We start from the raw sequence: 22,580 nt of genomic DNA, 5'->3' as shown, positions 1-22,580 counted from the left end.
CAAATTGATTTTGTGTTTTGTTTTGCTCACTATTTCTACGTTTCGTTTTTCAATTACTTCCTAGTGCAGTGTAGTGTGGGTAATGTTTTATTTTGGTGGGGTGAACGCCGAACTGGAATCGCTCGCTGGGGGCGGAAGATTCGGTGTTGCTGCTGCTGGATGCTGAAGTGAAGTACGCCGCTTCACGGGTGGCAATTGTAATTAATTGTCCTGGGTTCACTCCTTGTTCCTCCAAATCGAAATGGCTGACTCCTTAGCACAATGTCCACTGCAACTGCATCCAAGCCAAGCTATGGCCTATTCAATGTTTAAAGGATGCACTTTTATTTGTTCCCGACAACAATCACTTTAGTTCTTTGGAGCTCAAATGCGATGGCGATTTCACGAGTTCAAAATGGTTCACTTTTCAGTCTATGTTGTCGACTTAACTTAAGTCCGAAATTTTCCGGGAACCACCTTCCGGACGGTCATCCGGTTCGAAGGACCAAATGTTTTGGGACCGGAACACTTTCGGACACTTATTTAGAACGCGGCGGTTAGTTTAAAAACTCAACTTAAAAACTCGAATCGAAACACTTTATTTTCGTTCTTGATGGGCGATTTATTGAGCGGTGTGTATACAGCGACGGATTGGTTTGGACTGTGTGCTGTACAACTGTGCTTTGTTTAGAATCGCGAACAAGAGAAAAGAATATAATAAAAAAACCTCTCTTATTCACATACAATCACATTTTGTATAAGTGTTTTCACTGAGTGTTGAAAGCTTCTGTTCGAGCAGTTGAACAGAGCTTATATCCATCCGAAAGCTGTTTTAGATCACTTTCGGATGGATCAGCTTTGACGTCTGCCTAACTGTTATACGTTCTCACTAATATCTAAACAATCGGACGACACCAAAACACAATAAAAAAGGTATTAAAGGCCCCCCCCCCTCTTGCTGTATCTCCACTGGAAGGAGGAAGGGGTCTGAAATAATCATAGAACTATTTTTCGTATTCCGCTACCCTCTCATGCCAAATTTGGTTCCATTAGCTTGATTAGTTCTAAAGCTCTGTACAAAATTGTAAAGTTGGCCCCCTCTCCCCTTACTATTTCCCCACTCGAAGGAGGGAGGGTTGCTGAGTGTCATTTATTGATAACGTTAGTGTTCGAAAGTGACCTCTTAGTGAAAAGATCATAAATTTAGTTTTCTGTAGATTCATAGATTTTATAAAAATGTTTGGAGAGAACTTCTATATCATGTTTTATTTGAGCTCTAAAATCATTCAAATTTCCAGTGACATATAGAGCAACGTTGCGTCGTCTGCATACACTTGAAGCTTTCCATTTAGAAGTAATTCTTTCGGACACGAATGCAAAAAGTTCGTAAAATGTCCCAAATAAAATAAATATTTTTAGAAAAATTTCTCGTATCCAAGTTCCCACCCATGCCAAGTTTGGTTTGACTTGCTTGATAAGTTCTAGAGTTATGAAGACTTATTACTTTTGAATGAAAGACCCCCTCCCACCTACCAGGAATAGGGAGGGGTCCCAAACTATTATAGGAACCATCCCCGGCCTCCAATACTCTTATATGCCAAGTTTCATGCAAATCGGTTCAGTAGTTTTCGAGTCTATAGTAGGGTTACCATACGTACTCTTTTAAGAGTACATGTACTCTTTTTCGGTCGAGAAATGGGCGTACTCTTCTTTTTGTGAAATGTTATGAAATGTACTCTTTTTTATGAGAGCCATTTAATCAGATAAATGAACTTGTTTGTTTCAGTTTATGAAGTATGTTTTCCACATATTACACAAGAAATACTACACAGAAAGAAAAATGTAATCTTACATTACACTTTTTCGTATCATCGCCCCAGAAAATATGAAAAAGAGTATAGCATCTTGAGATTTGCGATGAAATTAACTTGCAATTTCATGTAAATCTCAGTGTCTCAACCTTCGTCCGTAATTTGTTGTACCTGTTCGTCTGCTGTTTGCTTCTGATCGAGTTGGAGCCTCCTCCCGGAGGTGAAGGGCACAGAATTATACAGTAAGGTAAGTGAAAATATATTGAAATACCTTTTTGAGAAATAGTTACAATGTTGATTGACATTGTTCCATTTGTTATTTTGCAGAAATTCGATAGTTGCTTTCGATGTCATCGTTTCCGTCGCTAAGGGAATCGGAAAATACCACCCGGCGTGTTTTGACAGTGATTGTTTCAGTATGTAATATAAAATTTGATTGAAATGTAAGCTTGTTAAAATTAGCTGTAGTTTTCGTGTAAGAAAATAAATGTATTTTAATCGAGAAACCCGATCTTTTTCTTATTGGATAAATAGCCATACCAATGAGTGACATTGGAAATGTAAACCTACAGTAAACAAAGCAGCTGAATGCGATGGGAAGTTTACATGAAACAAGCAGTATTGTTGCGTGTAAATACCCGATTCCCTTCTACCCATGCCATTGCATGTAATGTTACATGGATTTTTCTAAGTGTGTACATCTTACAAAAACTTTCAATACCTTACCTATAGATCTGGTATTCATGAAGGCATCTTTGAATTGTATTTTACAGTGAGCACAATAAGCGCCTATGAGTATAATCTCCCGTACAATTATCAAAGAGCACAAAACTAATATACTCAAATGCTTCGTAGCGTACAAATCTAAAATATTGTTTGTTCAAAGAAAATATGCGCTTATTCTATTTTAAATCAAGTATTTTATCGAATTTGGTGTGGTTTATCAGCATATCATTAAAAACTTATTTTTCTTCGAACAATCTAGCAAGACTAGCTGACCCGGTGTGCTTTGCTACACCTTTCAAAATAAAATGATATTTTCAGAATTTATTCAAATTTTTATTGTGTGGTTGGCATTATTTTAAATCAAAATATAACATGATTCATAAGCAACCGCTACATCTTGATTTGTGTCAAAGATCTGGTAATTTAAATCTGTTTCTTTGAGCTCCGCCCTAAAAAAGAGGGTTCCAAATAAATCGTACGCAAACAGTCCAGCTGATAAAATCTGGTTGGTTTTGCTTAAAATGTTCTGAATTTATGCTAAAAAACTGATAAGCCCACTCCGCCCCCCTGTCCTTCCCTTCCCCCTGCTGAATGGAGATCGTGATTTTTAATAATCATACCCATTTTTTTTGTTCTCAAAAATCTTCTTGTATAAAATATTGTTCCATTGGTTGATAATTTTATAAGCTTTACAACAAAATTTATTTGGAACCCCCTCCTTTTCTTTTCCTCTTTACATTGTAAAGCGTAAGGGTCTATAACAATTGTAGAAACATATCTCGTAACCAAGTACCTTTCTATGCCATATTTGTTTCCATTTGCTGGCTTCGTTAGCATAAATTGAGAACTTATGCTAAAAAAATGTATTGGGTGCACCTCTCTCCTCCTATGTACCTACTCACTGAAAGGAGGATGGTGTGTCAGATAATCATAGAATCATACCAAAATGATTTTCCATGTTAAGTTTTGTCCATTTCTCGGATTTTGTAAAAAAAAAAAGTTAAATGTAGGCTTTCCTCTTCCCTTCCTTTATTTCCAATTCTAATCTTTCTTCCCACTGCCAGAAAGGAATGAGCTACGGGAGAATGGTACATTTCCCCCTACCTGGAAAGAAGCAATTGTTATCCCCATTCCAAAAGTAGGAAAAGATCCGAAGGTGATTGGAAACCAAAGACCTATTTCCCTAACGAGCTGTATTGGCAAGACCATGGAACACATGGTGAATCGTAGATTAGTGCAATGGATAGAGGAACGAGGGCTATGGAGTTCACAACAGTATCCATTTCGAAAAGTTAGGGGTGTCGAACAATATTTGTCGGAATTAGAAGCTGCGTTGGAAAGTCCTTTCAAGAAAAAGCAACATTCCGAACTAGCTCTACTAGACCTCAGCAAGGCCTACGATACCGCGCTAAGAGCACCAATATTAAAAACACTAGCTGAAAGGAAAAATAATGGAAACCCCTACAAGTTTTTAGAAGATTTTCTTACAAATAGATCCTTCAAAGTTATGGTGGGTGGGACTTTATCGGAGGCTAAACACCAACGAAATGGCGTACCCCAAGGATCGGTACTAGCAGTAACACTTTTCCTCATAGCGATGGAATCACTATTCGAACGGATCCCCCGAGGAATTCTAGTTTTTGTGTATGCTGATGATATTGTTCTGATGGTTTCAGGGCCGCAAGTCAAAAGCATCAGGAAAAAACTTCAAAATGCCGTTTCTGCAGTTGTCGACTGGGCTGACAGAATAAGATTCACAATATCTTCTGAAAAATCAAGTATTCTACATATATGTTCAAGGAGAAAACACAAAACTATTCCGGAAATTCAAATCCACAACAACCATGTCCCACAAGTAAAAAATGCACGCATACTCGGAGTGATGTTTACAAAAACTCTTAATTTTTCGTCGCAAATTTTTGCTCTCAAATCAGCCATCGAATCTAGAATTAATCTTTTTCGAGCCATAGGTGGTCATCCATACGGTGGTGAAAGAAAATGTATGCTCAACCTTTTCAAAAGTATTGTCGAATCAAAGATGTTTTACGCAATAAATACAACAGCTAGAAAAGGCTTAAACTCACTTAAAGCACTCATGCCATGTTACAATGCAGGCGTGCGCATATCTGCTGGTGCGATGCGTAGCAGCCCCGTGCTCTCGATTCATGCTGAAAGCGGTACTCTGCCTTGGAACTTCCGTCTCACTGAGCGTCTCACATGTAATGCGATAAGACTGCTGGAAAAACCACATGGAAAAATCACACCTGCCACAGAAAGATCCTTCAATATATTTCGGTCCATCACTGGAAAATCAATCCCCCCCGTCTGCCGGTTCAACACCGTCGGTACAAGACCGTGGAACACAGGAGCTCCCAGTATCGACTGGACAATCAAGAAGCAATTTAAAGTGGGTGAAAACAACAACAAGGCAATTCAAATTTTCAAAAACCACATTGAAGGGCGATATGACAACCACCTAGCTATTTATACTGATGGCTCTGTAGCAAACAAACAGGTAGGAATTGGCATTACATGCAATTCGAGAAATCTACACTTTCAGCTTCCGGAAGAATACAGTATCTTCTCAGCAGAAGCGATGGCGATATTGTATGCCCTAGAACACGTATCTAGTAAATCTAGATATAAATCTGTAATATTCTCGGACTCTGCAAGTGTGTTGGCCGCAGTCGAATCCGGAAAATCAACGCATCCGTGGGTACAAAAAATAGAAGAGGATCTGCGCAACTTAAAAGGCACGTTATGTTGGATACCTGGCCATGTTGGGATTATTGGCAACACAAAAGCTGATGAGCTAGCTGCGCAAGGTAGAACTGGACCCAGAATTCAAACAGATATTCCGGCTTTAGACATCATTAACTGGGTGAGAAATGAAATTCGGATGAAATGGGAGGAAGACTGGAACGAAAACAGGCAGTCTTTTCTTAGACAAATTAAAAGTTGTACGAAAGCTTGGAAAGATAGAAAAAATCCCCTGGAAAGACGAGCACTAACCAGATTGCGGATTGGTCACACGATGATTACCCACGCTGAATTTTTCTCAAAGGGAATACAAACTTGCGCCACCTGTAACGAACCACTCACTGTGCAACACCTCATCGGAGAATGCAGAGAACACGCAACAGAGCGGCAAAGAAGCGGAATTGGACACAACGTGGAAGCAGCCTTAAATCCTGCGAACGAAGAAATACTTTTAAAATTCTTAATAAGCTCGAACTTACTTCGAAAAATCTAATGAATGTGATGTAATGTAAAATATTCAAACAGAGGACGAATGACTGCAATGGTTAAAATCCTCTATAAATGAAGAAAATTAGAATTAGAATTAGACATAAAATAAATTCTCGTATGGAAATACCATCCCATGCCAAATTTGGTTTTATATACGATGTAAATTCTTGAGTTATGCATAAATTTGAAAAGATGTACCAACCCCCCCTTCCATTCGCCCCGTTGAATGGAGGGGTGAGAACTTAGTATTCATAAAAGTATTTTTCGTATTCAAAAAATGTTTGATACCAAATTTTATTTTATTTGCTCTATTAATTCTCAAGTTATGCAAAAAAAGGTATGGTAGCCCCCCTTACCCCTTTATATCTTTTCGCTGAAAAAAGGGTGGGGCTTCAATTTATAATAGAAACATTTCTCGTATCCAAATACCCTCACATGCCAAATATGGTTCAAATTTGCTCGATCAGATCTCCAGTTATACTGAAAATTGTAAGGGAAATCTCTTCTCCCCCTTTTCATCCACCTTTTTGAGGGATTTAGGAATACCAAATATTCAAAGAAGCATTTCTCGTACCCAAATATCGTTCCATGCCAAATTTGGTTCCATTTGTTGTTGCTGTTGAAGGGGTCTCAAACAATCATGAGAACATGTCACGTTCCCAAAAATCCGCCCATGCCAAATTTGGTTCCATTTGCTTGATAAGTATTTGAGTTATGTAAAAATTAAAAAGAGGGCCCCTCTCCCCTTTATATCTCCCTACTGGAAAGGGGGAGGGGTCTCAAATAATCATAGAAATATTTTTCGTATCCAAATACCTTCCCATGCCAATTTGGTTCTATTTACTTTATAGTTTTTTGAGTTATGTAAAAAAATATGAAAGAGGCCCCTCCCCCTTTCAATTGCAAAAAAGGAGGGGTCTCAAATTATCATTGAAATATTTTTTGTATCAAAATACCTTCCCATGCCAAATTTGGTTCCAATATCTTGAATAGTTTTCGAGTTATATAAAAATTGTAAGGTAGCCCTCTCCCGCCTTCCTATCACCCCACTGAGAGGAGGGAGGGGTACCTAATATTCATTGAAATATTCTCCGTTCCTAAATACCACCACATGCCAAATTTGATACCATTTGCTTGATTGGTTCTCGAGTTATGTAAAAAATTGTCTTTTGTTTGGGAGGCCCCTCCCCCCCTTCCTGTTAGTGGGAGGGGTCCCAAACCATAATAGGAACCTTCCCCGGCCTCCAATACCCCCACCTGCCAAGTTTCACGTAAATCGGTTCAGTAGTTTCTGAGTCTATAGGGAACAGACAGAAAGACAGACAGACAAACAGAAATTAATTTTTATATATAAAGATTTCCAGAGGGAGTTTTCCGGTACTGTATAACAATGTAATGGAAAACAAGGTCGGTAATTTTCTTATATGTTTTAAGCTTTATTTTGTAGAATTTTTAAACGTTGCAGGCGTGTTTCAGTTGCGCAGCCCCAGATAAAGTTCATATAGATCATATAGATAGAATGTAGGCATAATATATTTTCCATGTTGATGATTCATTTATATTTTGACGTACTCTTCGTAAAGCAAATACTTAAGGTGCTATTTTTTACAAATCTGACTTACGTGACCGCCCCATTTTAAGTTTTCGTCGATACAGAGTCACTGGTATTTCATTTGTGACACTTGTTCAATCTGAGTGTCATTTATTGATAACGTTAGTGTTCGAAAGTGACCTCTTAGTGAAAAGATCATAAATTTAGTTTTCTGTAGATTCATAGATTTTATAAAAATATTTGGAGAGAACTTCTATATCATGTTTTATTTGAGCTCTAAAATCATTTAAATTTCCAGTGACATATAGAGCAACGTTGCGTCGTCTGCATACACTTGAAGCTTTCCATTTAGAAGTAATTCTTTCGGACACGAATGCAAAAAGTTCGTAAAATGTTCCAAATAAAATAAATAATAATAATAATAATAATGTAGGGGTAATTGAAAAATATCGTTTTTATAAATATTGAACAAAAGTGGCCCGAGGATGGAACCTTGAGGAACACCGTACTTGATTATTTTCGGTGAACTAGAGTTGGACCCTAGGTAAACTGATTGAGTTCGGTTAGATCAGGGGTGAGCAACGCGCGGCCCTCGGGACATGTTTGTGCGGCCCGCGAAGCAAGTTTCAAATTATTATTTTTTTTCTGTTTTTGTTAATTAGCAGTAACAACTAACCAAAAAAACCCAAAAAAAACAAAAATTTCAGCTGCATTCGCCCCATAGTTATCCAGATTGTTGACTTTTTTGTAGGATTTAAGCTTTTCATTGAGTTCTTATGAAGGCATGGATGCAATATTATTTATTGGAAAAAAACGTAATCTTGGTTTAGTCTTTCAAGCAAAATTAAAATTGTATGAAAAAGTGAAATATTTTGGTTCTTGATTATTGACGGAAATAAGGAAAGTTTTATAATGAAGACTGGGTGAACGATTATAGATTTCTTACCGACTTGACTCAAAAATTCTTATTTCTCGACTACAATAATATCTGTAATTCTGTGATTCAACCAAAAAAGTTTGTAGCAACTACACAGGAGGGCTGCTTTTTTGGTGCCTATGATTCAATAACTGATTTTATAAGATTTTGATGTCCTGAATTCAAAACATTTAACAGTTATTGTCTATCACTTGCGTGTGGAAGTTTTTAAATTGATCAGTTTTAGGTGTAATCGATCTTTCATAAATGACAAACCAATAAACCTCCATAAAAATCAAAAGCTGACTTTCAATAATTTACTACCCTTCATTCAATCAAGGACTCCGGTATTACCCAGATATTCATGTATCCAAGATATAATGCTTTCAAAAATTGAATTCTACTTACAATTTATAGAACGAATATGAGACAGAATACTATGTAAATAAATAGAATAATTATAAATTATAGAAATTCAAAAAAAAATTGATTCAACTTCTTCTCACATCACTAAATAAGGTCATTGAATATTGGATAGTAAAATATAAATTCATTCAACAGCTTAGTTTTTTTTTCTCGAGGGATTTTAAGCGTCTTTATAGCTTGTTCATCCCGAAGTTTGTCGAAGACTGCGAAAGGATTTGACTTACGGTTTTAAAAATATCAAAGATTTAATTTAGTTTAATTTTTCTATTAAACTTCGTCAACTTTCCTTTTTTTTCAGGATTGAAAAAAAAATACAAAATGAAAACTTCCACAACTTTTTTCTCAGAATTCAAAATTACTCGCAGTCTCTCAGAAAGTTGAACATTGAGTAAATTAGTATTTGTATTTTAAAGTTTTGTCAAAAGAGTACGCAAATTAAATAACTAATTTTTTAACCTAGTTTTTAAAGTTATCTCGAAATCTAGTGCTGACAAAAAAATGATATTTGGACTCAGCAACTCCAAATAAGTAAAAATCAGTTTTGAGATTCCTTGCTCTTCGGGAAATGAGAATTTTGTTGTCTGGTGTAATGCTATTTTCAGAAATTTCATGGGCAAATCAAGCCAAACATTGATTAAATTAAATTGATTGAATTGAGTCATTTTACTTCAAAATAAGCAATCCACATTACCAAGATTTTCATAGTTCAGCCTTAGAAAGCCCATACCATAGGTAACTGAATTAAATTAAGAAAATTTATGAAATTTGTAAAAAATTTCTAGAATCAAAAATGTAAACTGTAACATTGACAAATCTGGTTTGAAATCTGTGAAATTATGAATTTTTCATGAATTTGAAACCAATTATAAAAAACCGTTGATAGGAAAAAGTAGGCTTTACGAAAAATGTATAAATGTAATGTATAAATAAATTGTAGAGAAAACTTTTTCGAAAATGGGCACAGAAAAAAATCGCTATGGTCAAGCTCCATGAAACTTTTCAATGGAAGTGATGACAAAAAATACCATCGCATCGGTTCGAACAAAAAACGGGTTTTTTTTTTTCAGAAAACAGTTCAAAACTTTTCACGAATCTTCGAAAGACTTTCGAAAATTTTCGTTTTTAACAAGTTTGTCGCCACGCTCATTTTGACAGTTTTACTAGCCAGCTCCAAAAATTTATCGGAGCGATGAAGTAAAGAGGAAAAACTCCAAAATTTTAAACGTGTTGCTAAACTGAGCGGGTAAAGCGTTTTTAATAAAAGAAATGGAAGCAAATGATGTTTGCTTTTTGTAAAAATAGAATCTTCGCTAAACATTTCAAATCTTTAAAAACATTCAAATTTTAGTGATTTTGGTTTTAGTGATGAAACTAAAAAATACGTTTAATTCTACCAATTATTATTAACTAAATTTTATTTTTAATGCGGCCCGCCGAAAGAATTTTATATTAAAAGTGGCCCATTGCTACAAAAGGTTGCTCACCCCTGGGTTAGATAGATATGATTCCATTAACGATAGTGAGATCGATTTAAACCCCATTAAATTTTTATTCATTTTTTTCAATAAAATTTGATGATCTACACAGTCAAATGTTTTACTGAGATCTACGAAAAACAAGATGCTTTTTTCTAGAGATGTACCGAATATTCGGTTGGCCGAATACCACCAAAAAACCGTTAAGCCGAATATTCGGCTCACCGAATAGTTGAGCTAGGTATTCGGCCGAATAGGCCGAATACTTATTTTTTTATATGTAAACAAGATCAGATTTGTCAAATTTTTTAACTGATGTTGGATAATTTATAAAATATTCAAAAGAAATGTTGAAAAACTCCAAAATCATCGAAAACATATGTTTTTAGTAAAACATTTTAGATTTATCCGTGTATTTTTCACTGTAGATAGCTTTATGCTTTGATTATCGTTTATTCCAATTTTTTTTAATATGTACAGATTCGCCCATAAAAAAGATAAAGAATTCTAAAAACGTTAAATCTGACCGTAATGGCCACATATTTTTTAAACTTTCCGGATTTTACGCGGGTTTATTGAGATTTTTTTGCAAAATTAAATCAAAAAATCAAATAGATCTTTAATTTTTTTTTAAGTTTTGTGTAACAAAACGATTTTTTAAAGTAAATTTTTCGTTGTATACGATTTGAACATTGCTGTTATGATTCGATGAAAACTTTAAATTTCAAGTAATTTTATTTATTTTTCCTCTTGTATGTTTGAGAATAATGCCTTGTTTCTGTTCAGCTTTTCTTTTTTTTTTTTACAAGTTTTTCATAAAATCAATCTGACCCAGTCGTGTGGATACGTGTTGTAGAAAGTATTGTATGCTTAAAGTCAAAGATCGTTCTTTTTGGCAACTATTTTGATGACATCTAGCAAAAATTAGACATTCATCTAATTCGACGTAAAAAAAAGTAAGTTCAAATAGCTCAGCACCCATTCTGAAATGTTTTGTCCCAGATTTCACTGGAACCCAATCACTTTTGTGATAAACGTCCTAGAAGCGACAAGTCATCTGATGTCCTTTCACCTAATGGTTACATTTTGAAAATCAAAGAGACCTCTTCTTAAAAAACATCTGATTCATCTGGTGGGGCATAATCGACTTAAACACATGAGGAGCATTCAGATGACAGATATAGAAGATTTCTATTACAAATAGAAGTAGAAATGGAAGTATTTCTATTGATAACTCAACAGAATATTCGACCGAATATTCGGCCGAATATTCGTTTGGCCGAATAGTTGAAAAGGTCAGTATTCGGTATTCGGCCGTTCGCCGAATACCACTATTCGGTACATCTCTACTTTTTTCATATCATCAAGATTCTTTGTTATGTCATTCATGAGGTTTGCAACTGCAGACTGCAAACTTTCGTGTTATGAATTCTGTATTTTTTTTTTGTTTATTTGTGACACTTTAGCAACGTTTTGGCATTCGTGTCAAATAAACTCTGTATGATGTGTGAGATGTGTATGTGTGTGTATTTTGTGTGTGGCGATACGCTCACCGTTTCGTGCAGGCCTGCGGCGTCGGAACGTTCTCTTGGACTGCGGGGCTGGTGATGGACTGGCGTAGGCTGACCAACGTTATGGTCGTTACTTGGCGTGAAATAACCATACACTGTAAATTTTTGCCTCGATTTCCAGTAAAAAAATTGCTGGAAACGTTCAGCAATCCAAATTTTTGCTGGAAACCAGCAATCGGTTTTTGAATTGCTGGATTTTTCAGCATTCGGTTGTGTGCTTGTCATTTTTACTGAAAAATCAGCAATCGGTTTTCAAATTGCTGGACTTTCCAGCAATTAATCTAGTTTGCTGGAAAATCAGCAATCGCGTAGGCAATTTGGAGTTTGTTTTTGTTTCGTACGCTGAAGCAAGGTGAGATTCTATTTTACGATTTTTAGTTAAATTAATATAATTATTTTATTTTCCTCTATATTCTAGCAACCAGATAACAAGTCAAGGGTGAGTATTTCTTGGACAGATAGATAATCTCTAAAATATTCTAATCAAAACTATTTTTACAGGGGCGGATGATCAACACTTTGGCACAAAGTTGCCAGTCCAGAGCCAGTGTTATAGAATATTGAAAAAAAAAAAATCTTGTTTCTGGAAATCAATATATCCCTTTTTTGAAAAAAGGGAGGAAATAATTGTTTTATTGCTTATTAGGTATATGCACAGCCAAATCAAAATTTAATTTCGAATTAAAATATAAATTTGATACTAAATACTACCGGTTGTGTTGAAAGAAATAACTGGTTTCCAGCAATCTGGATTGCTGATTTTCCAGCAATTAGAGTTACTGGAAACCAGCATTAACGATTGCTGTTTTTTCCAGCAATTTAAATTGCTGGAAATTTTGCTGGAAAGTCAGCGGGACAAAAACCAGCAAAATTTTGCTGGTTTCCAGCAAACAAAAATTTACTGTGTACGTTGAGCTAGGCCGGCTTGTTAGATTCTATCGGGGCGATTTGGCAAGGTCGGACTTCTCTGGATCTCTGGTCGACACTCGGAATGGTTCTGGCTTGCCCGGTCGGATTGGCGACCGAGTCGAGCAAGTGCTACACCGCGCGGGGCTGACGTCCCTCAAGGACACCTCTAGCACACCCATGTAACTTATCGAAAATCCTTTCTATACGCTCAGTGCTGCTCCCTTCTGAGTGGAGGTATCATAACAGGCGGCTAAAATAGCTTGTACACCCTCTTTACTACCTAATAGTTCGAGTCTTTGATAACGTAAACTTCAAAAAAAGTAAAAAAAAAATCAAAGTAGCCGTTGTTTGAATTCGTTTTAGTAGCATAAATTTCAAGCAGTCATTCAACCAAAATAGGCCGCAAAAACTGTGCAGTTGTTGGATGTTTTGCTTCCAAATCCGGAATAGCAAAGAAAACATTCTTTTATGCATCTGGTAAATCACTTCCATCTGTACCGTTGAGCCGTCAACACGTACGTCGGAGCATCGTATCGTTGCTGTGTACCTGCAGGAACATTTTACATTATTTATTTTTTCCTTACCTGTTTTTCAATCAGCACTTTTCAGTGCTAAAATTATTTTCATTTTCTTTTATTCATATTTTCTCTTTTCTTTCCAGCATGGGGAAGTCTTCGGCCGGCTCAAGGGCCGGAAGAAAACGGATTGCTGAACCTAATCCAGGGCCATCTGCCAAAAAAGTTGAAATTTCCAATTCATTCGATGTCCTTCATAACATCGGTGATGAGGAAATATTCATATTTAATTCTGATAAGAGTACTAAGAAACCTTCTTCTTCTTCTTATACTCTTAAAAACGAAAAGATTCCACCAATAACGGTCACGATTCCTGACTTCAATGCCTTTCGAAAAGAAATCGTCACTTCCGTCAAGGATGTGAAGATTTCTTTTCAGATCGGTCGAAGAGGAACTGCTCGTATATTGGCGGAATCTTTTAATGATTTTCAAAAGGTTTTAAATTATTTGAATAATAAAAAACACCAATTTTTTACGTACGACACTAGAAGTGATCGTCCATTTAAAGTTGTACTTCGTGGTCTCACTGGCGATCAGACACCGGATGAGATCACAGCTGAATTAAATTCTTTGTTAGGTTTTTCTCCAATTCAAGTAATTCAAATGAGGAAAAGAACCAACACGAATAATACCAGTAGTGTTGGTTTTGCTCCTGAACTTTATTTGATCCATTTTAAAAAGGATCAGGTTAATAATTTGAAAATTCTGGAAAAGGCTCGTCTTATGTTTCATTGTCGAGTAAAATTTGAACCTTTTCGTAAATCTACTACCAATTTTTTACAAAATATTACGCAATGTCGTCGTTGTCAAGCTTTTTGTCATGGCACTAAAAATTGTAGAATGAATGCCAGATGCATGTTTTGCGGCTCATTCGATCATGAAAAATCTAAATGCCTTTTTGGTGGTGATAAGCCAAAAACAGAATTTTTTAAGTGTGCGAATTGCGCAGGTAATCATTCCTCGAATTCTCTAGACTGTCCCGTTAGGGCAAAAATAGTTGCTTCTAGGAAAAATCTCAAAGTTTCCAGAAAAGTTTCTTCTCCTCCTTCCTCTTTTTCGTCTTCACACGTCGGGCCGGCAAACAACCTGCCTGTTCGCATTCAGCCTCGGTCTACATTGGAATCACGGCTGGGTAATACCCGAAGTGATTTTAATGTTACCTGGGCTGATTCTGCGCCACAGACTCGTTGTTTATCGTTCTCAGAGGTGGTTGAAAATGGGTTGCCCTCTCCAGGCATAACTAATAAAAATGGGAAAAAACCAAGTCTCAACGTTCATGCGAAGGCTTGGGAAAATCCCCGAAATTCAAATACTTGTTCTTCTCCTTCAATTTCTGATCCTAACAATTTTGTTGATTTGGGTGAGATTACTGAGGAAAAATTAAAATTTTTGCATCAAAATTTAATGGAAATGATGCAACTTATGTTGAAAGCAAATTCAATGTTTGAAGCTTTCCAAACTTCTTTTAATTATGCTAACAAAATTATTATGACTTTACGATTCCCTCATGGATCCAAATAGATGTTTAAATATTATGAATTGGAACGCTAGATCTTTGCTGGCTAACCAAGATGAATTCTTTTTATTTTTGAAAACTCAAAACATACATATTGCTGCCATCACTGAAACTTTTTTAAAGCCAGACAATAGCTTGAAAAGCAATGCTTTCTTTAAAATTTTACGAAATGATCGACTTGATCGACAAGGTGGGGGTGTAGCTATTGTCATCAATAGTCGTCTCAAATTTAGACTTCTTCCTTCTTTCAATACAAAAGTCTTAGAAACAATTGGAATTGAATTAGAAACTTCTATGGGGAAAATTAGAATTGTTGCCGCATACTTGCCTTTTCAATGCAGCGGTGAACAGAAAAATTTTTTGAAGGGAGATTTACAAAAACTCACCAGAAATAAATCTAAATTTTTTATTATTGGTGACTTTAATGCAAAACACCGATCTTGGAATAATATTTCATCAAATTCTAATGGCAATATTTTGTTAAATGATTGCTCTGCAGGTTATTATACTGTTGAATATCCTAATGGGCATACCTGTTTTTCTTCAATTAGAAATCCCTCCACAATTGATTTGGTTCTAACGGATTTAGGCGAGCATTGTAGTCAATTAGTTACTCATGCGGACCTCGATTCAGACCACCTTCCAGTAACATTTTCTTTATCCCAAAGTCCCATTGAAAACCCTTTAAAATCAACCCTTAACTTTCAAAAGGCTAACTGGGAGCGATATAGGAATTTTATTGAACGTAATTTAGATGTAAACGTTCCACTGAATTCAGTAGAAGATATTGATTTGGCTGTAGAAAATTTGACAACTTCAATAGTCAATGCTAAAGCCGCTTCAATACCTAAAGTTAAACATAAATTTAATCAACCTTTAATTGATGATGATCTTCAGTTTTTGATACGACTGAAAAACATTCGTCGACGCCAATATCAACGTACTAGGGATCCTTATTTGAAATTAATTTATTGCGACCTTCAAAAAGAGATCAAACGTCGTTTAAATTTCATTCGTAATGAAAATTTTGCTAAAGCAGTAGAGGATATAAAACCCTACTCAAAGCCATTTTGGAAATTAACTAAAATTCTGAAAAAGCCCCAGAAGCCAATTCCTACTTTGAAAGATGGGGATAAACTTCTTTTAACTAATGCAGAAAAAGCTCAAAAATTAGCCCAACAATTTGAGTCTGCTCATGATTTTAATTTAAACGTTGTAAGTCCAATTGATGCTCAAATTTCCCTTGAATTTGATGATATTCTTTCTAAGCAAAATGTGTTTGAAAGTTCTTGTGAGACAAATATTGATGAACTTAAATTGATTTTCAAAAAATTTAAAAATATGAAAGCTCCAGGGGAAGATGGGATTTTCTATATTCTTATTAAAAAGTTGCCTGAAAGCACTTTAAATTTTTTAGTTAAAATCTTCAACAAATGTTTTCATTTGGCTTATTTTCCCAATAAATGGAAAAATGCCAAAGTAACTCCAATTTTGAAACCTGGAAAAAGTGCTTCAGAGCCTTCAAGTTATCGGCCAATTAGTTTGCTTCCTTCTTTAAGTAAACTATTTGAGAGAGTTATTTTGAATAGAATGATGATTCACATTAATCAGAATTCTATTTTCCCTGATGAACAATTTGGTTTTCGTCATGGACATTCTACTACACATCAACTTTTGAGTGTAACTAATATGATTAACGCTAGCAAATCTGAAGGTTTTTCAACTGGTGTTGCTCTTCTTGATATTGAAAAAGCTTTTGACAGTGTTTGGCACAAAGGTTTAGTAGCTAAATTAGCTAGATTTGATTTTCCTGTATATCTCACCAAAATTATTCAAAATTATTTGACTAGCCGAACCTTACAAGTAAGCTATCAAAATTCATGCTCTGAAAGGACACCCATTAGAGCTGGTGTCCCTCAGGGCAATATACTTGGGCCAATTTTATACAATATTTTTACTTCAGATCTTCCTGATGTACCAGAAGGAAAAGGTAGAAGATTATTTGCTGATGACACTTTGCTTTCAGCCAAAGGTCGAAATTTACGGGTGGTACGCAGTAGATTGCAACAAAATTTAAATTCCTTTTTGAATTACTTGAAAATGTGGAAAATTTCTCCTAACGCTTCCAAAACTCAACTTATTTTATTTCCCCATAAGCCAAGAGCAAATTTTTTAAAACCTAATGAAAATCATTCTATAACTTTTAATGGGGTTTCATTAGAATGGTCTGATCACGTGAAGTACTTGGGACTCACACTTGATCGGAATCTTACTTTTAAAAATCACATTGAAGATATTCAATCAAAATGCAATAAATATAATAAATCTCTTTATTCTCTCATCAACAGGAAATCCAGGTTGTGTCTGCGAAATAAGATGCTTATCTACAAACAAGTATTTCGACCAGCGATAATGTATGCAGTTCCGATTTGGTCTAGCTGCTGCGCGACGAGGAAGGAGGCCATCCAGAGGATTCAGAACAAGGTTCTGAAAATGATTTTGCGGCTTCCACCTTGGCACAGCACCGAAGATCTTCATCGGATTGCGGGCATTGAATCGATCGGAGAGATGGCCAACAAAATTATCTCCAACTTCAGAGGCAAATCGATGCAGTCTTCCATCGCAGAGATTCGTTCTCTCTATAATTAGTTTAATTTTAGGTTAGTGTTTAGTTTTAAGTTTAAAATATTTTTGCCATTACAGGATGTTCTCCTACATTAAATTCTTGATTGCGCTAAGCAAATTTAGTTCTTATAAATAAATTTCTTTTACCTAGTTAACTATATGGCTATGAACAGTTCATTATTGAGCTGAACACCTAATTTAATGTAATAATGTAATATAAATGTAATGATGATTTGATACAAATAAAGACATATTTAAAAAAAAAAAAAAATGCATCTGGTAAAAGCAGGTAAGTGTTCTATATTCAAAATTGATAAGATTCGGTTACATTGAATGATCTCGAACATTTCAGATCATTTGAGTGCTGGAAAAAGTTTAGCGGCAATCCAGACTTGAAGCCTCACCACTTAATCTGCGAGAATCATTTCTCAGAGGATGAGGAGAGTTGGCAGCACTGTAGTATGAAGTTGAAAAGTTTTTAGTGGTCATCTTTTACTAATTTTTATCAGGAAATGTGAAGCGTAAAAGATTTTGAAAGTGTTTACTGGACACGGGAGACGATTTTCTTTACCCTCAAAGTTTTGACTTTTCAGATAAAAGTGTCTAAAGGTAAGTTTTCAAAATTTTCATCCGGCCTCAATCAGGAAACATAGCGAGAAAAATTATATGTACATCCTTTGAAGCAAAATCTGCAGGTAAGAGGTATCGATACACTTAGAAAAAGTTTATAAAAATAAAGTACGCGAGTGAGCCAAATCAAGTTGATAAATTTGAGTGTTATATCTAATTCATGAGCTAATTTAGAATGTGTTATGTCACTTGTGGAGCCAAATTATGCGAACCAATTTAATTTTTGAATGTAGTGAATACAAATGACAAACATCAAAGAATTAAGTTACGAATTTGTTTAAATAATTAAACAGCTTTGCCTATTGAAATATACCAATTTTTTTCAACAGTGTAGATTAACAAATTTCACTTTTGCTGCATGGGTTGCGAAAAAGTATGAAAGAAGAGATTGTGTAGTTGTAAAGACTGGTAAATATTTATATATTTTTTAAAATGATCCAAATAAAAACATTAATCATTCCATTTGACAATTCGAATTTCACATTCATTTAAAACACGAAATTAATTTTTTTTATGAAAGTTCTATTAGAAATACCAAACTATATGTATTTAAATTTTAGTGATTTACCCGTCTTAGAAAAACAGCATCTTTACTCTCGTCAAATCAATCTTGTTTTCGGTAGCATAGGTAAACAAAACAGACTCAGTATGAAAAAGACTTAAACCTTCCACAAATATCGTACTAAAATATATTCCATTTATCCTTGAGCCTAATTTGGAAGGTTGGAATCACCAGGGACTGCTTTGGGTTGAAGGAAGGACTTGCCAGCTGATGGACGGAAGGCAAGAGTATCGTAACACTATGGTATAAGTAGCTGATATCGTCTGGTAAGTAGTTTTCTATTTTTCTATACAAATAATGAAAATGTATAGTAGTAAAGTTGTGAAAAGAGACATAATCAGACGCTTTTGGAGGTTTTGGTGATAATCAGATTTATTACAAGTCGCTGTACTGCCCTTCCAAGCAAGATTGTCCCATGTGAAAAAACGAACGAGCAAAAAAACGAGATTGAAATTTCAGCTATATTTTCAATTTTTCTTTCAAACTAAAAATTCACCGATAGTTTTTTCGTAATTAGCAGTTTAAGTTTATCATTTTACAATGTTTTCTGCCAAAAAAATACTTTTCCTACAACAAACGGAGAATAAGAGCCAAAAATGCTTCGTGTGACACTTTTGGGTAGAATCAGATCACATACCGATGCTAGTTCTACGAAAAACTGTCACGCGGCTAAACTTTTTATATCATTTTAAAAGCTTGTATACCTAATTTCTAATTTTCCCAAAAAATCAAGTTGAACTGTTATTTGAGAAATGCGTTCCTCCATATTTATAAAAAAATGTATAGTTGAGTATCGATCCTGTAAGTAGTTCCTACCGAAAAGTGTTGGTGAAAATTTATCTGAATAAATCACTCAAAGCTCCTCGCTCCTCCTCAACCCTCTATTTTAGTGTTCTTTTTGGTGAATAACATTATATTCAACAGTTGAAACTCATCTTAAGAGATTTTTTCGATAAAATTGGCATTTTTATAGAATTTTCAGTAATGTGACATTCTTGCGTAGAACTATCAACATAGAGACAACCACGACGAAAATTCCGTATAAGTTCAGAACAAAGTATACTTGTTTGTGTTTTTAATCGAAAGTTAACACTAAAAGAGAGCGTTTCCAGCAAAAAAGTGAAAATGACCCAGAAGTCACATGGGACAGTTTTGCTTGGAACGGCAGTGTACACATTTGAACGGGTTGCACAAATTTTGGTATAGATAAATCGACATCACGATTTATGATCTTATTTGTTTTAGGATTTCAATTGTGTAATATCAATATATGGAATTCTTTCTTGAAACATTCAATAATAATAATAAAAGAAATAAGCAGGTTGAAAATGTTAAAAAATACATTAAATGAATTCCCTTTGTTAGTGGAGCCATATAGTCATTGGAACTTACAGTTAATCGAAAATATGTTTATAGAAAATTATATGTACAGACCCCGTTCGATTTTGGCAACACGCCCGTACATTTCGTGTTGCCAAAATCGAATGTTGCCAAAATCGAACGGTTTTTTTCGCATCTTGTTTTTAAGTTATTTTTACAAAATAACTATTATTATCATCAAAAACGTTGTTTTTAGTCAATTTCCGACCACTTGTAATCATTTTTTTTTTTAATTTCTTCATCATGTTTTTGGTGCAATTTGCACTTTTTTTTTTGTTTATAATGGTTGTTTTCTTTTGTCATATTTGCTGTTTTTGTCATTCTTCATCATTTTTTAGTTATTTTTGATCATATTCAGCCTTTTGTTTGAATTGGTTTTTTAACTTTTTGAATTTTTCATCTTTTTGTCATTTTTGAGTACTTTAATTTTTTTTTTAAAATCTTTGGTTTTTATTGTTGCATTTTATCACCATTTCAGAACATAAAAACGTATTTATGGTGAATGTCTAAATCAAATTGGTCCTGTTATAACGAAACTTGAAAGGTAATGTTGTTTCTAAAAACCGTTCGATTTTGGCACATGTGCCAAAATCGGATGTTGCCAAAATCGAATGTTGCCAGAATCGAATGTTGCCAAAAACGAACGGAGTCTGTATATCATTACTATGAGGCCAAACTTAGACAGATATAAGCATAGAACAAACCAATTCCAAATTGTATTGTTTATTATTGAAATTTTTGAAAGTTGTATCATAAATTTAGCATATTTATGTGATCCAAGAAAAATTGGTCAATCATTGTTCAATAAATTAATATGAAATTATCAAACAATCGTTAAATTTTTTTTAATTTTTTTTTATATATTGTTTGAGAGGTTGAGCTTAACTCTCTGCAATGACGAGCCGAAATCTACGCTAAGAAACTGATATCTAACTGATAATATCGCGATCGTCTGAGGCAAAATATTACAATTAAAATTCCACTTCATTTTAAAAAGATGAGTTTCGATAATATACACTTTTGAACATTCTTTGCAACACAATATTTTTCTTAATCGGTCTTTAATTTTCTTCGATACATGGAAAAGCAACATGCAGTTTATTTTAGAATTTCAATTCATAAAAATATTTGAATAAATTGAATTTATGTTGGATTTGGTTTCAATATGCAGCATAGGGACATATGTACCGTACCCTAAGTTGCAATGGGTTAACGGCTGCGGTGTGTATGTTTGTGAAAATGATGGATCAACCCATCATTTTCCTGACAGTGTCGTTACACACAATCTTGTTAAACATGGTGTCATAATATGGCCTAAATTAGAAGAGGAGCTGGACATCTTTATTTAGTTTAAATTCAGCAGTAGGTTCAAAGATGTCTATTTTTTTTTTCATGATCCATGTTGATAAGATGAATGGGAGTTGAAACACTTGCCCTCCCTTCCGCAGAACAATCGCAACATTTGGTAGTGAAAGTATCACAATTTACCATAATAAAAGTTGATACTTTCAATAGGGCATAATTCGTTTGGTTAGGTAGTTAGATGGTTTAGTCTTGTAGAATTAAAAATAGAGAAAACGTGTGAAAAGTATTACGATGTTAGGTAAAGGTCATGGTATTCGCCTCCCAATGCTCTAGTAAGTGTGTATTTGCGGTTTATGAATTTCGTTGGCTTATTCTTAAATCAAGCATTTTACAAGAACTAGAGGCTCATTGGATGGGAATGCTGTTGTTGGAAAATGTTATATTTCATTTGGTAAGACGTTTTTTTGCTTTTTATTTAATTATTCATTTTTAGCAAATCTTTACGTTTTTCGGTTTAGTTTGAAATTCATCTATGGAAGTATATATTAGAATGTACGGTTTTGAAGAATAACAATGAGTAGGTAGTCCTAATTACTGATTTCGGGCATTTTACAATAGGCATGCGGTATATTTTAATAGAACCCCTATGTAGATTTTTTGTAAATTATGATGGATTTTAACATTCAACTATGTGAGGTAGGTAGGGTACGGTAAGATGTGCTCTTATATCCATATTCTGGTAAATTTTCATGATTTTGTGATGTTGTGATAGGAATAAGGTAGCTTACTTCTACTATTAATTTGAGCTAGAATTTTTATTAGTTTGAAATAGGCTTGCTCCAAAAAGCAAAACAAACTCTCACATCCATATTTTGGTAAAATAGTATGATTAGCAATGAAATGGAAAAACTCTAAAAAGAAAAACAAAAATTTCAAAATTTAGAAAATGAAAGGCAAAAAATTAGGGAAAAACAGCAAATAACACTTCAATTACTTCATGCAAGAACTAATTCCTTCCTTTATATTTCTCTTTCCTCTCCTTTTCTCTTTCTTTTATTTTCATATACCCCTGCGCATACGATTCGGAGTCATATGATGACTGGACCCCGAGACAACTATCACGAAACCCATCACACATACCAGTGGAATTGGGGCGGAGACACGAAGCAGACGTTCAACAGACGACGATGAAGGAAGGAAAAACATATAAGATAAGTTAAAATGATTCCTTTAATAACACAAAAATTAAATGTAGTTAGATGCGTGGGGAGTATGTAGAGGCCAGTCTCGAACCCGCCCATGTCCTTCCTCCAACTGGTATCGGGAGGGGTTGGTTTATTATCTTGAACTGCATTTTATCCATATTCCATGGA

This window comes from Uranotaenia lowii, chromosome 1 (assembly GCF_029784155.1).
Source record: "Uranotaenia lowii strain MFRU-FL chromosome 1, ASM2978415v1, whole genome shotgun sequence".
NCBI lineage: Eukaryota > Metazoa > Arthropoda > Insecta > Diptera > Culicidae > Uranotaenia > Uranotaenia lowii.
Note: the sequence above shows the minus strand (reverse complement) of the source record.